Raw genomic sequence first — 6,542 nt, 5'->3', positions numbered from 1 at the left:
AGACAAAAATATTCTCTGAATATTAACATAACTTTAAAGCTTATGATAAAGACACCAACATTGTAAAAGATTTTCCATATCTTGGTCCAATCATCAACCCAAATGAAGAATGTAATGTAGAAATCAAAAGAAGACTGAGACTTGGAAGAGAAGCTGTGGAGAAATAAGATAAGTTCCTCAAGCATAAATATATATCACTGAGCATTCCATAGTCATGATCCATCCTGTTGTATATACAGTTGCTATGTATGGATGAAAGCTGGACAGTGAAGAAAGGTGACGGGAAAAAATGAATTCATTTAAAATATGATATTGCAAGAAAGTTCTTAAGATTTAATGAATTGCCAAAAGGACAAATAAATGGATCCTAGAGCAAATCAAATCTGAACCCTCAATAGAAGCCAACATTATTAAACTGAGGATATTGCATTTTGGGCATATTATGAAAAAAAATGAGTTTATGGAAAAGATAATATGGGAACAGCTGAAACCTGTGGGAAAAAGGAGGGCTGCATTACAGATGGATCAAATCTGTAAAGATAACAATGGTACTGAATTTACAAGATCTGTGCAGCTTTGTTAATAATAGGACTTCTTAGAGTTCTCTCATTCAAATAATTGCTAGAAGTCAGAGCTGATTTGACAGCACATAACAACACCAAACATGGGAAACAACGCAGACATGGAAGTGAAGACTGGGTAAAAATGGAAATAATAATACAGAGTTGTTTCAGTGCATGTGCACTAAAGAGCACAGTATGGGTTTGGGGGGGGGGGATGGCAATCAAGAAGTATCTGTACAGTCTCAGTCCATTAGTCCTCTTTTGTTAGAGGTGCCCCTGTTGTGGTTAGATTCAGTACCTTCTAATCCAGGAAAACATATTCAGTGATAGCCAAGCTGGTCTGGAAACAAACTACAACAAAATCCAAAATCCATAAAACAATGATACCTTTATTGGAACAACTAAAAAGTACAAAATGTATCAGGCAAGCTTTCAAAGCTTCAGTGGCTTCTTTATCAGGCAGAGATGTTAAAAATCATACAAGAGAAGAAAAGTGAAAATGCTAGACTCACAGGTTTCCATTCAAATGTTACTTCTGTTGTCAGCTTAGATCAGCAGTTCACAACCTGTGCTCCGTGGAGCCCGTAAAGCTCTGTGAGTCAAAAAGGCTGGAAATCCCTGGTTTAGACTGTATATGGATATCAATGCAGGCACAGGGCACTCCACTTCTTTGTCATTAATGTTGTGCTTTTTAATTGGCTGCATAAAGGTATCACAGCTTTGTAGATTTTAGATCTTACTATTGCTATATGTGCTGCTACATTATATAAAATGGGGAAATAAAAGAGGCAGGAAAAAGTAAACAAAGAAAAGCAATATGCAGTTATTTCAATTACATGCAGTGTGGCTTAGTTACAATAAGGTATAAGGAACAGGGAATTGGGATTTAGCAACATGTGAGTTGTTGTTGGACAGCAACACTAACCAGTCCAGGGGCCCTTTCACAGTACACACCATTATAGTGTGACGATTCTACTTTAACTATAATGGTTTCATCCTGTGGCATCCCGAGATTTGCAGTTTAGAGAGGGGTACTTTGAATTCGAGAACTCTGCTGCCTCCTCACACAAGCCCTAAGATTTCATAGGATGGAACCATGGCAACTAAAATGGAATCATCACACTATAATTGTGCAGTGTGGAAGTGTAGTTACTGGTCAGGATTGATTTGTATTGCTGTCTGGGGATATTTGGGGTGTCACCAATTGCCCATCCTTGGATGAGGAACTAGGTTATGTTTTGAGCAGAGGTTTGAAAAAAGAGAAGAGCAGTGATCACAATAGGAAGCAATTGCATGCTAAAGCAGGAGCAAGAGAAAATGAGTGCAGCTGTTTCAAAGAATAAGAGCTGAGGGTAGTAGAGTTGGGTGAGCAAAGATCTCAGCAAGCCATGAAGCCAGATGTTTGTTTCTTTGGGGGTTCCCTACTGTCAACATCCTGTCCATGTTTTGAAATCTTCTATAATTGGGCCTGAAGAGGAAGGGCCCTCCCCTCCCTCCTTCCAACTGTCATCTTCTGGCCTGGGAGGGATCAAAAGAACATGCCCAACGCCATCGAGCCTGAAGAGGAAAAGCCTGTTGGTCCAGGCCTCAGAGGGAGAGAAGAATGCTGGACCTGATCCCCTCCTCCTCCCCCCCTCCACCATTCCCTTCTCCTTTGGTGTCGTGTCTTTTTAGGTTGTAAGCCTGAGGGCAGGGAACCGTCTATTATCCCCTCTGTTGTAAGCCGCCCGGATTCCATGTGATTGGGTGGTATATAAATAAATTCTATTATTATTGTCATTCTTGTCATTGCAAGGGAACTTTAGAAAGTGACATCCAAAAGCACTCAGTACAACTTTTGACTGTGTGGAAAACTCTTTGGTTGATAGCTATTAACATTCCTATCATTTATAAATGTGTCTACTTCTTGGAACAGTTAGATTGCTGGCTATAACCAAATCCCAACCGTATAATTATAATACATTACAAATTCTGGAAACCATTTTCAAGAAACCATTTTCAAGAATCCATGAAATGTCATGGAATATTTCCTAGAACACATTGACATGCAGGCAGTTTGTGGGCTGCTGTGATTGCAAAGACAAAATTGGATTTCTAATAATAACTGAGATAGAACAAAGTTTGAAAAAGTTACTTTTTTATGACTACCAGAAACCTCCAATTTTTTGGTGATCTTTCAGATAAAGAAAATAATGGGAAATAGATTGTTCAACCTGCAATCTATGAATAGAGAAAGAATTACTTTTATTTACATGCAGGTAAAATAATGATATATTATTTTCTGTCTGTGGTTCTTTTTCTTGCACATACTTTATGTGTAAACTCCTTGAGGTTAGGATCAACCTACTCATGTTAAGTGTCATGTGGATAGATGTTCATATATATCTATATCTATATCTCAGGGGAAGGCAGTGACAAACATCCTCTGAACAAATCTTGCCAAGAAAACCCTATGGTAAGTTTGCCTTCAGGCCCCCATAAGTCCAAAACAACTTGAAGGCACACAAAAGCAATAAATCTCTCTCCCTCTCTCTCAGAAAGTAGATTCAGATCTACAAAAGCTCATGTGACCAGCTTATTTCTTTCAGTTAGGGGCTAAATAGACTGGAAAAATGTGGTGTCTTCCCAGCAGCTTGAGGACATGGCGTACGCATGATGCACACCCCCAAGACAATGGAAACACTTAAAGAATGATAGTTCACTGATAAGCGGTATAGAACTGTACTTCCTATTGCTACTGAGTGATATAGGGGAATTGTAATTTATGAGTAACATCAGTACAAAACAACAACACTTTTCTAAGGATTCTGTAAGGTGTAATATGGAAGAAGGTCAATGGGGGGGGGGGGTGACACCATGAGTTATGGCACTGGTTGCCATCAACCATAGAGAGGCTACTGCGAACAGTAGTAAAAACAGGAGCCCTCGGGATATAATTACGCTCATGTAATCCCCTCAAGCCAATAACTGCCGGGCCTTTGGACCACCTCATGGCTGTCTCTCTGGTCCAAAACACACTGCAGAAATCATCCAGTTTGAGACCGCTTTATCTACCCTGGCTGAGTGCTAGGGAATCCCAGGAATTGTAGTTTATTCTAGTTTGATTAATCTCTCTAGGAGAATTTTTAATTAGCTCAGTTAATTATTAGGTTGTGCTACAAAGCAACCTTTTGTGGAAGCATTTCACACCTGTATACTGAGAGAAAAGAGATCAAAAGAATTTCACAGAGGCAGAATGCTCTAAATGAAGTGGGTTTTTTTATTATTAAGAGGAAAAATCACACACCAATCCATGTTCACTCACACATACATACAAGGACTAAGGAAATCGGAAGTTAGCTTTCGAATAGTTGGAGGCTGACCTAACGGCAATACTTACATAAGATGAGACTTGACTCCAGGTCCAATTGTGATGGGGATGGCATGGGATATGGCTGTTTGAGTCAGCGGAGGAGGAACAGACGTGTTGGTACCAGTCAGAGTTCACAGTGACAGAGGGTCCCCTGTGCCTCCAAATAGTCCACTAACAAAGGATTTGGGGGATCTTATATAGGCAAAAACTAGCCTGAAGGCAAAGATGCTTGTCCTACATCAAAGGAAATAAAATCTACATTGTAAAGGATTGCTTGGTCTGGAAATGTCCAGAGTGAGAATGGAGTTGTAAATCAGACTTATCGGGCTTGTCTGCAGAGCATCCTGCCTAAATCGCCTATCTTCCTGACTTCAGAGGTGTTAAAGTTTCTCATTTGCAACTCCCAAACTATTCCATTTGTTGTGCTTATGGGGCAGTGTGGACATGACCACTTGCCTCAGAGATCATGGCTGCCCAGGGTGCAGAGTCTCTTTGGAGCCGTAGAGAGAACGTGGGTTGTCGAATTCTGTTCTTGACTGGTTTAGATCTTATTTGTCAGAAAGATCTTTTGCAGTGGTCACAGGTGGTCAGACCTCGCCCTCTGTTCCCTTATCTGTTGGAGTTCCTCAGGGCTCTGTTTTGGGTCTCCTTTTGTTTTCTCTCTACACTTTGTCCCTAGGAAAACCTATCAGCTCTTTTGGTTTTGCCTATCATCTGTACGCTGATGACACTCAGCTGTATCTTTCCACCCCTGACCTTTCTCCAGAGCTTGAACAGCAAGTTTCATCTTGTGTTACAGCTGTCTCTCAGTGGATGCGCCATCGGTATTTGAAGCTCAACATGTCCAAGACAGAGCTTCTTGTCTTTCCACCTAAGCCCTCCCTTCAATACTCCTTTTCTGTTTCGGTTGACGACATCTCTGTTCGACCGGGCCAGGAAGCCCGCAGTCTTGGTTTCATTTTTGATTCTTCTCTGTTGTGCATCCCCCAGATCCAGGCCACAGCCAAGGCCTGTAGATTCTTTTTCTACAATATTGCTAAATTCCATCCATTTCTTTCAGCCTCTACTATCAAGACTCTGGTCCATGCTCTGGTCGTCTCATGACTAGATTATTGTAACCTCCTTCTGGCAGGGCTTCCTCTCCGCTCATCACTTTGACCATGTTTCTCCTCTATTATCATCCCTTCATTGGCTCCCCTTCCCCTTCCGTATTCAGTATAAGCTTCTGCTGTTGACTTTTAAAGCCCTGCATGGGCTGGCTCCTCCTTATTTATCAGACCTTCTTTCTCCTCACCTTCCCACTCATACCCTCCATTCTAGTAGTCAAGGTCTGCTGTCTCAGTCTAGGATTTTCTCTGCCCCATCCCAGATTTGTCCCTTTTCACTTGCTGCCTCTCACTCCTGGAACCTTTCCCTACTAACATGGGTCATCACTTCTTTAATCAGTTCAAAAGCTGAGTTGAAGACCATCCTGTTCAGGGAAGCCTTCCCAGGCATTGTGTGACTATTATTTGTTACTTGACATTTTTAATTTGTTGCCTGCTTTACTTTATTGTACCCTTTCCTGTATTGCTAGGTATTATTTATATGTATTATGCTATTATTTCTTAAACTGTATGCCATGGGCAGGTTTACTTTATCTATTTTATTGTTTGTATGTACAGTGCTGTATAAATCTACAGTCCTATATAAATAAAGCATAATAATAATAATAATAATAATAATAATTCAGAAGATTTCAGTTCTGGTAACATTATTGTGGCACAAGAGCTCTCTAAAAGAGAAGGCTAAATGTCTCAGAAAACTACAGAATGACAGATTTAACATGTATCAAATATATAGGTAGATTATATATGTCTCAAATGTGAATTTGTGATATACTCATAGTATCTGAAAAGCAAGTACGACATATGATAAAACACATAAAAATACAGTGTCAATTGAATAAGAATTTAATGAGAGACCAATATAATACATTGGGCTATAAGGAAGAAAGTCATTGTCCTTCTACTTTAATTTGTTGCAAATAATTTTGATAAAATTTGTTTTTAACTGTTTTGAAATTAATAAAACCTATTTAAAAAGAAACAAACAACCCCCCTGCAGTTCCCAGGATTCCCTAGCACTGAGCCAGGGCAGTTAAAGTAGTCTCAAACTGGGTTATTCCTACAATGTGTTTTGGGACTTCTGGGGGCCCTGGGCATGCCTTTAATCTCCCAAACCCCTCAGGAGATGGGTCCCCGCCTGGCTTCCTCTCCTCGAGGGTCCTAAAACACACTTCAGAAACAATCCAGTTTGAGACGCTTTGACTCATAGACTTGGAAGAGACTCCAAGGGCCATTAAGTCCAATCTTGTGCCATGCAGGAACTCACAATCAAAGCATCCCTGATAGATGGCCATCCAGCCTCTGCTTAAAGACCTCCAAAGCCTCCAGCACACTCTTAGAAAGTGTGTTTCACTGTCAAACAGCTCTATAGGAGTTTATCATACAAAAGAAATTGGGAGTTCATCCTGTGAATATCCTGGAAACATCACATAATTACACATAAAGATTTCACATGACGTCCCACAAAACCTGCCATTAGAGTGGTCACAAAGAAGCATTAACATACATCTTTGTACTTTT

The sequence above is a fragment of the Sceloporus occidentalis genome, unplaced genomic scaffold, assembly GCF_023333645.1.
Source record: "Sceloporus occidentalis isolate IW3139 unplaced genomic scaffold, rSceOcc1.0.p SCAF_6, whole genome shotgun sequence".
Classification (NCBI taxonomy): domain Eukaryota; kingdom Metazoa; phylum Chordata; class Lepidosauria; order Squamata; family Phrynosomatidae; genus Sceloporus; species Sceloporus occidentalis.
This window is presented reverse-complemented; position numbering follows the sequence as displayed.